We start from the raw sequence: 9,591 nt of genomic DNA on the forward strand, positions 1-9,591 counted from the left end.
TCAAAAACCTAAGTTGTGGAGAGTGTTGCGCTTTTGTAAAGAGATCCGCCACCTGCAGAGCCGACGGTATCGGCATTAGTCGGATCAAACCGGCTTGAACGCGTTCGCGGATGACGTGACAATCAATATCTATATGTTTCGTCCGTTCGTGGAATACTGGGTTATGGGCTATGTGCATGGCGGAGATGTTGTCGCAGAACATGAGGGAAGCCATCTCCGGTGGTGCTTTCATATCTGTTAAGAGATTCGTGAGCCAGTGAAGCTCACAGGATGTGGAGGCCATGGCTCTGTATTCCGATTCCGAGGAGGACCTAGAAATGGTGTTCTGTTTCTTCGATCTCCAAGAGATAAGGACCGATCCGAGGAAGACGGCGTACCCGGTGATTGATTTTCGAGTTTTTTGACAAGTTGCCCAGTCTGAATCCGTGAAGCCCTGTAGTTTCAAGTCGTTGCATGTGGAGAAAAAAAGCCCCAAGCCTATAGTCCATTTGAGGTAATGCAGAACTCTTTCTGCTCTGTTTAAATTCTCTGTGGTTGGTTGCATGAGGTGTTGGGATAATTGATTTACAATATATGTGATATCCGGTCTGGTATGTGTGAGATATAGCAGTTTACCGATTAACTGTCTATATGGTGTGATTTCTGGGAGTGGGTTGTCATTTTGGCTTGGTTTGTGATTTGGTAGTGCCGGGGACGAGGCTGGTTTATAGTCGATGAATCCCTGGTCTTGTAACAACTCTAATGTGTATTTCCTTTGTGACATGTGGAGTCCCTGACGGCTGCGAGAGAACTCAAATCCCAGAAAATAATGTATGGCCCCGAGATCCTTGATGCTGAAAACATCGTTTAAGTGTTGTTTGGCCTGGTTGATGGTTTGCATGTCGTTTCCTACGAGAACTACATCATCAACGTATACTAGCAACATGGTTACCTATCATGCGTATTCCTTTGTGAATAAGGATGGATCGGCCACTGATTGAAAAAACCCCATGTGTTTGATGGTGCCGGTCAACTTGGCGTTCCACTGCATGCCTGCTTGCCTGAGCCCGTAGAGGGCCTTATTGAGTTTGCATACTTGCCGTGGGCTTTCCGGAGTTACCCCTGGTGGCATTGCCATATAGACATCCTCGCTCAGCTCCCCATGTAAGTATGCATTGTCAATATCGAGTTGATGTATATGCCATTCCTTTGCAACTGCTATTGCTAATAGAGTTCTTATGGTGGTGAACTTTGCTACAGGTGCGAAGGTTGCAGTGAAATCCACTCCCTCCTGTTGAGTGTAGCCCTTAGCAACCAACCTGGCCTTGAACCTGGCAATGCTTCCATCAGATTTGTGCTTGATTTTGTATACCCATCGGTAGCCTATGGGCCTTTTTCCCTTTGGTAAGTCAACTAAGCTCCACGTTTGATTAGCTTCTAGCGCAGCTAGTTCCTTGTTCATTGCCTCCACCCATCCTCTTTCTAACTTTGCTTCTTGATATGTTGCAGGCTCCCGATGACAAGAAAGGTTGATCGAAAAAATCTTCTTGGCTGGAGAAAATCCTTCATAAGACAAATGTTTCCATAAGGCATGTGGGGAATTGGTCAAGCATGGCAGTGTGGAGCCTTGGACTAGTGCCAAGTGATAATCTCTGAGATAGGTTGGGAGTTTCCTTGTTCTTTGTGGCCTTGTGTTGATTTGTTGATGTTCATGTGCTAGTGTCTCTGGCTGTTCGATATTTTCTTCGATTTCTTGTATTGTATCTACATGATGTGTTATCTTTGGTGTGCTTTGTTCCTCATCTGTACTGTATGATTCATCCTCATCTTCATTCATGCATACTTTATGGAGTGACTCTAGCTCTGCTTCACTGCAACATGATGTGTCATTTTTCTTGTGTTCTTCTGAAAAAGGAAAGAAGTTCTCAAAGAACTTCACATGCCTGGAAAAGAAAACAATGTTAGTGCTTAGATTCAAAAGTTTGAATCCCTTTGTGCCATGTCTGTATCCCAAGAAAATGCACTTCATTGCTCTTTCTGTGAATTTGCCTTTGTGTCTGTCTAAAGCTGAGGCGTATGCAAGACACCTAAAAACCTTGAGGTCGTCTACATGTGCCCCTTTTCCATACAGTCGCTCGTAAGGCGTCTGGCCCCGAATTGGTGTGGATGGTAATCTGTTTATGAGATAAACTGCATGACTAACTGCTTCTGGCCAAAAAATGTGAGGCAGTGAGCTTTGAAATATGAGTGCTCTGGTGGTATTCATTATGTCTTGATGTTTGCGTTCTACTCTGCCGTTTTGTTGTGGTGTCTCCGGACATGATGTGTGGTGTATGATTCCATTTTTCGCATAAAAATCCTTCATGATGAACTCAGGGCCATTGTCCGTTCGGATTGTTTTCACATTCTTGCCAAACTGTCTGTTTACATATGCGCAGAATTGTTGTAGTGCTGTGCGTGATTCCCCCTTTGTTTGCATTAATGTGACCTATGTATACCTGCTATGGTCATCTAATATGGTTAGGAAATATCGTTTACTAGAGTGTGACTCTTGTGTTGGGCCCCATATATCTACACGGATTAAATCAAAACATTCATCTGCTATGTTGTGACTCAGTGAGAAAGGCATTTTCTTTTGCTTGGCTTTTTGACAAATGTCACATGGCATTTCTTTGAAGGAATCGAAATCATTACATGATAGATTGAGGCCTTTCAACCTCTCATGAGAGGGATGACCAAAACGTAAATGCCACAATCTGGCTTTAACAGAAAAAACAGAAATATGATTAGGTAGCGGGTATTCTAGATAATAGAGGCCTCCATGCTCTGTAGCCAAGCCAATCTTCTGCCAACTTGTTGTGTCCTGTATCACACATATTGATCCCGTTATCACAACACAGAGTCCATTAGTACTCAATAGCTTACTAGTCAATATAAGATTGTAATCAAACGCAGGTATGCATAGAACATTATGCAAAACAAGTTCCGGGCTTAAGGTTACAGTGCCAATGTATTCTTCCTTGACCCTTTCTCCGTTTGGCAAATTTACCCAGCATTTTTCGATTTGGTTGTATGAGCTATACATTTGTTTATTACAAATGATATGATCTGTAGCTCCTGTGTCAATTATCCAACATGATGAGACAAAATTAGGGTTAGGACCATTACCAGAACTGTCTCCCTTGACAAAGGTGTTGACGCTGTTGCCCGAGGCCGGGGTCTTTCCTTGATTCATGGGCAGTAGGGCCACCAGCGATTGGTACTGGTCTTTGGTTAGAGTGAACGGTTTTGGGTTGGTTTGCCTGTTGTCTTCTTATCCTGAGTTTTCCTCATTGCCTTGATTTACTGCTGAGTTTGCCCTGGGTTGATTTGTTCTGAAAGGATTCTTGGTTCTGTTGCCATAGTTTAGGGGATATCCATGCTTTTTGAAACATATTTCCTATGTGTGTCCAGTGTTACCACAATAAGTACATAGGGATGAGCTTTTACCATTATTTCTGCGATTGTTGTTCTGGTTTTTGGCGTTGTTTGGTTTGTTCTGTCTGCCGTTGGTGTTAGTGAACCCTGCAAACATATTGCTTTCACCTCCTTCATTTTCTTTCGCAGGTACAAGACCAAGTTGTCTCTCATGCTAAGTGGCCAGCGCATAGGTCTTGTTCAATGAGGGGATTGGTTCGATCAGTAGTATCTGCGAACAGATGGTTGAGTAAGACCCATTCAACCCTTGAAGAAAGGTAATAACCTGGTCAGCGTCTTGTTGATCCCTCAGGATCCTGAAGGCATTGCAGCTGCACGCCTGCCGGCAAACACATTGGGGCATTGGTCTCAGGTTTGTCAACTCATCCTGCGAAACTTTCAAGTTGGTATAATACTCGGTAACACTCTCGTTTCCTTGCTTCATATTGTGTATCTCCCTTCGCAGCTCGAGTATCCGTAGTGAGTCCGTCTATGCAAACCTCTCTTTCAAATCTGCCCAGATCTGATGTGCCTTATCGAGCCACATCACACTTCTAGCAATGGTAGGCGAAACAACATGGTTTAGCCACGATATAACCATGTTATTGCACCTTTCCCATTGACTAAACATATTGTCTTTCGTTGTAGGGGCAGTGATGGTGCCGTCGACAAACCCAAACTTGTTCTTCGACATTAGAGCTACTTTGACAGCTCTAGACCATTGGTGATAGTTTAGCCCGATGAGGACCTGCGAGACCAGTGACAACGCCGGAGTCTCATTCTGGAGAAGGTGGTAAGGGCTGCTGGACGTAATCATTGGTCCGGCCATAATAGGTAAGAAAAAGGATAGCCTTTTGTCTTAATTTTACTCTGATACCATAATAATTTTGAATGAGTGAATCTCTAAAATGAAAAATTCTCATTAAGGAAAAATGCTTACATACATTGTTTTATATTTTGCTAGGTGTGGTCACCAAATAAACTTGATGATTAAGAAAATAAAAAGACACACTACAACAAATCATCACTTGCACCACGAATCATGCCACGAGAATTCAAAATTCGTGGCATATTTTCATTTAGCCACAGAATAAAGAGATCATACTAGAAACTTAACATTACATGCTATATTTATGCCACAAGTATTTCTTTTCCGTGGCAAACATGCATCTATGCCACGAATTTTGCCATGGAAAAATTTACCATCGTGGCAAGAAAATTACATCTCCTCAATAGTAAAGTTTTTTTTATGGTCCCTATGTAGCAAAGTTGAGTAGCGGGAAACCAAAATTTTTTTTTTGCCAAAAAATAACATATTAATTTCAATTTTTTTAATGTTGGGAGCCAAAAGAAAATTGGTTTACCCCTACAGGCATCGCCCTTTCAAGACTAATCGCCACTCTCCCTACCGAACTGCCCGACCCTAACCCTGCTAGCAAATCACGTCGGCCTGCGAGGACCTCCTTATTTTCCAGCATCGTGCAATTCCTGGTAAGTCATTCTCATTGTTGGGCGCTCCCTTCACCGACTCGCCCCCTTTATTCTCCTTCCAAGCTTCTTTTACTGTTCTTAGGTCACTCACTGGATTAGAGGGGGACTACTCTGTTAGCAACGTGCAATCCAAAAGTCTAAAGATAGCCTGCCTAAAACCGCCTAACCTCTTAGAAAAGAAGACAAAAACCAAATCAGATAGGCGCTGGGACTGTATGGCTTAACAAGAGGTTCGTCGCTCCTCTTTTTTGCTGGGACCTTTCTTAATCAAAGCAGTTATTCATGAATTACTAATAGAAAATCTGTGACATTTAGCTTGTAATATGCCATATAGTAGGCGAACTGGTTATTCCCTCTTTTTAGGCTACAGGTGTCCTCCAGGAAAAGAGCAAAAGGCTACCAACACATCAGGTCTCTTGTCTTTCTTTAACCTTGGTTTCTAGGAACTTAGCTCGTTGCTCTACTTTATTTCCCTCGAAAAATCTCTTTCAACTTTTATTTTAGATCCAATGGAAGCAGCTTTTCCACAAGCAGAGTCAGAACCTGACGAGGAGAAGGTTCAATTATCCATTCAAGAGAAAGAAGGATATCTGATATGCAATATTCAGTTTGAAACTCCTTGTATCGAGAATTTGAATTTTTTGCAGGTACTACCTTCTGCATCTCAGAGATGAAACTTGTTGCAAACCTTGTTTGTTAATGTAGCTTTGGAGGTTGATGACCACTTAGATATGTTTTAAGTCTGTGAAGTGGTTTTTTCTTTGTTTTCCTATTGCTAGTCATTGTTTGGATTAATGATATAAAATTAGGATCCAGATTCTTCCAAAAAATTTAGTAATGTCGTATATGGGTTTCAAAGTGCAAATTGCTATATGCCATTGACTAACCTTGAACTATAAATACATAAATGCCTTTTCAGTTATTTAGCTTTCATCTTATTGAGTTTTAGTGTGAGATTATGGGCTATGAAGGCTCCTTTATGAGCTAGTCTATCATGCATTAATAAAGTATTTTTTTAGAAGTTCTTATACCAGATGTTTGTTGCCTAATTAAAGTAATTGATAGAAGTCCTTTCTATTTGTTTATTTCATGCATGTGTATGGTTCTTTCAATTGTTCAATTTTAAGTTATCCTATATGCTTTTCATTTGTTATTTTAAGTTATCCTATATGCTTTTCATTTTAAGTTATCCTATATGCTTTTCTTTCAATTGTTCAATTTTAAGTTATCCTATATGCTTTTCCATTGTTATGGTATATGCTTATGAATATAGTTACATTTTTCATCTTTCTTGTTCTCTCTTCCTATATTTACTTTCCTGATGTGATAATATTTGGTTGATCAGTGAGGGTACTGATTATGAAATTTTGTTATCTTTAAATGGGCATTGTGTTGATTTCGTATCAAATGCCACCTTTCTCGGGTATGATTGCTGATCAGTTTTAATTGATTTTTTTTGTTCATAATTTGTGCACTTGTTAATTGAGTTACAAAACTATGTAGTTGTGTTTGTGGCTTGTAACTTTTCAAACATTTGTGCTTGTTCATTTTCTTAGGTACTAATTAGGCCAATTCTCTAGCAGATGCCTTTGTCCCATATTTTTGATGCTGTTTATAAAGCATCAATAGATTGGATTAGTCAACAGCCCATTGAGGCACTCAGTTCATTTGTTTTATGGCCAATAGACTGCTTTTTTGCAGACTTACAGGCCAGCAAGCTAAACCTGAGAATGTGAAAAAGGTTGCACAACATGTATTTATCAAAATCTCAGGTAACTGCATTCAAAACTATTGATCTTCTTTTCCTTTATTTATTAAGATCATGTGCCTGTGATCTTAGTTTTGGTGGATGATGATTGGCATAATTGTGAGTTTGCTCATTTAACATGGACCAATTTCTTCTTGATTGAATTTGGTGAATGTGTTGTCCGTGTAGGTTATATCACTTTAGTCGAACAACAGACTTCTACCATGGGTTTAGCTCTTGAATATAATATATTATTGACAAATTGTTTCTCGGAAAGGATAAACTTGGACATGGGATAAGAAAGATATGAAAGAAGGCCAACAGTGGTAGTTTGCAGTTCTCTTACATGAAATATAAATAAGTGATTTGCATTCTCAATTTGTACCATTAAGCATATTCATATTTTCTTTTGACATAATCTTTCAAGAATGAGGATATAAACTGATAGACCGACATTTACTAGTTTCAAATTAATGATGTTGAAAAGCCACATTTCGATAAATTTAGTAAATGTTGAGCTTGGGGGTTAAATTGGATTAGGAGACTATCCTAAATAAAAATGACCTAGCATTTTATAGAACTTAGGCTTCTATATTATAAGTTAATAACTCTTACTTCTCTTTTGAAAAGGATGTGGCTTTAATGGCACTGCTTTAATAGTTGTAGCTGCTTATGCTCGTATTCACATGTACCCATACATTAACAAAGATGACTGTTTTTATAAAGACCTCTAATTTAGAATTTTTCTCTTGTGTTTTAGAAGAACTGAAGAAATTTTAGGGAGCACACAGTGAGGAAGTCTCTTAGGCCATACTCTTGAGAGGTGAGCCAGCGAAGAGGATAGATAGGCTAAAGAGAGGTTAGCTAGCAGTCTAACCCAGTTGCTTCCCTGTTAGTCACTTCCTTAATTTCTAGTCTGTGATAACCAATACGCCATTTCGTGCTCTTCCTACGGCCAAGCAACTAATAAGAAAAGTAAAGGAACTAAGGCAAGCATTATTACAACTCAATGAAGAAAATGGCCAGAGTGTGAATGCTTGTATGGAATCAGTGCCCAACCGTAAACATTCTTTGAGTGGCAACAAAATTTCTTCTGGGAAAGTTATTAGAACTAAATCAGGGTGCTCAAATCTTATTGTTGTCTCTCTCTCTATCACTCTGTTCTCATACACTGATATTTATGCTTGCAGTTATGAGCATTCAACTGGAAGAGAAGCTGTTCTCGAATGCTTCATGCAATCATAATCAAATCTAGCCAAAGTTCTCTGGACAAACATGCACATGTACTATTTATCCGCTTGGTGCATTGTTTGGTTAATGGTAGTGATAGCAAAGTTCGTTCAATGACAGGTATAGTTATAAAACTTCTGATAGAACGTGTCAGTTCGCATTTAAAGAAGTGCATGCTTGACTTTTGCTTATCTTGGTACATTGATGAGAAGCGTCGAGTGCAAAGTACTGGTGCGCAGGTAAAAGTTCCGAAACATGCAACATGTCATATTTTGTAAATGCATGAAATACGAGCAGCTAGAATTTCTGTGCTTTTGTGTTTACTGATTTATGATATAGTCTAGGTTTTCTGTGTCTTGAAGTTATAAAATGATGTGATAATATTTAAAATTTTGTTATTATCTCCTTGTGTTCTATTTTCTTAACGAAATTTTTGTGTACAGGCCATTGGTTTGCTGGTTGAGGCCATGAATAAAAAATTTAAAAACCAGTCAACACTATATTGCCAGCAAGCAAAACCATTTTGCAAGTGGTTGCCGATGTTGCCACTAATAGGAAGTCTCTAGATATTTTTGATGCTTATTTCATAATTTTCTTGTCAAATTAATTAAATTCTCCTCTTACATGTTTTTTCTTGTTCTTGTGACAGAGCTTACGCAATTAGGATTTGTTTCGTTGCTTTTAATAGCATGACAAGGTCCAATTTCAAACATTTCTCAATTTTCCTTTTTTTTCCTTACATTTCACCAATAGTTTTTAATTTTTCTTTTATCGTTACAACTCGTGGATTCATTTTGTTTAAGATGTTTGTAAGTTGAGAAATAAGCTTTCATGTATCTAGTAGGTAATTATTTTTCTGATGGTTCTCCAATAATTCTGCTTCTTAGTTTGTGCATGACCACAAAATTCCCTTGTCTTTGTGTCTATCATTGGCTTTAGTAATGATTGGTAATGGGCGAATGATAACATAATATCAGTGGCTCTAGTAATGATTGGCCACAAAACTTATCTTTTTTTTTTATGAATAAGCAACTTCCCATTTTGCTAGTTCATAGGCTACTGCATTTGCTTCTCTATTCTCATATTTAAAATAAACTGCAGGAAAAGATTGGGACATAGTTCTGATGATTTGGGCAACTACATCCTTATAGTTATCATAATTGGCATTTATGGTGTCAACTGCCGCCTTGCAATCAGACGTCACCAGCAAACAGAGAAAACAACACTCTTTGGCGAAGTGAATTTCTTTCAATATAGCTAAGAGTTCGGTGTGTATTACATACCAGCAGGTTCAAGCTCCAGACATCAAGCTCCAGTTGATTTTCGATGAAGGATGCATCACAGTTGATTTTCATCGTCTTCGTCTGTTCCTCACAGTACTCTAAAGACTTGCATCAATTTCTAGCTTTTGGTCTTTATTTAATAATTGATGTTAGAATGATTGATTTTTAATTAATAAAAACTTATTTTTCCTCAAGAATCGTTAAAATTTTAGACTTTGCTTATTGTTTATACTTTTGTTGTAATTGATTTTCACATAGCTTCCTTCAATCCAAAAGTTCATAATAATATAATAATAATAATAATAAAACAAATTAAAAATTAATTAAAAAAATTACTCAAATTTGATAAAGTTTGCCACGATTATTCCCGTGGCTTGGTAAGATTTTTAGCCACGAATATGCTCG

General features: G+C 38.6%; 1 long non-coding RNA gene across 11 annotated transcripts; it reads left to right on the plus strand.

Moving 5' to 3' along the window:
* Positions 1-4,830: 4,830 nt before the first annotated feature.
* LOC136225449 (uncharacterized) lies at positions 4,831-9,370 on the plus strand. 11 transcript variants are annotated; one of them, XR_010687081.1, is made up of 8 exons: positions 4,831-4,926; positions 5,009-5,337; positions 5,431-5,573; positions 6,628-6,999; positions 7,434-7,532; positions 7,864-8,142; positions 8,347-8,600; positions 9,005-9,370. It is a non-coding gene; the product is annotated as an uncharacterized lncRNA (long non-coding RNA). The 11 variants fall into 11 exon arrangements; XR_010687076.1 differs by having other exon boundaries at positions 7,864-8,023; XR_010687077.1 differs by having other exon boundaries at positions 5,009-5,156; positions 5,261-5,337; positions 7,864-8,600.
* The last annotated feature ends 221 nt before the right edge of the window (positions 9,371-9,591 follow it).

This window comes from Euphorbia lathyris, chromosome 4 (assembly GCF_963576675.1).
Source record: "Euphorbia lathyris chromosome 4, ddEupLath1.1, whole genome shotgun sequence".
Lineage (NCBI taxonomy): Eukaryota > Viridiplantae > Streptophyta > Magnoliopsida > Malpighiales > Euphorbiaceae > Euphorbia > Euphorbia lathyris.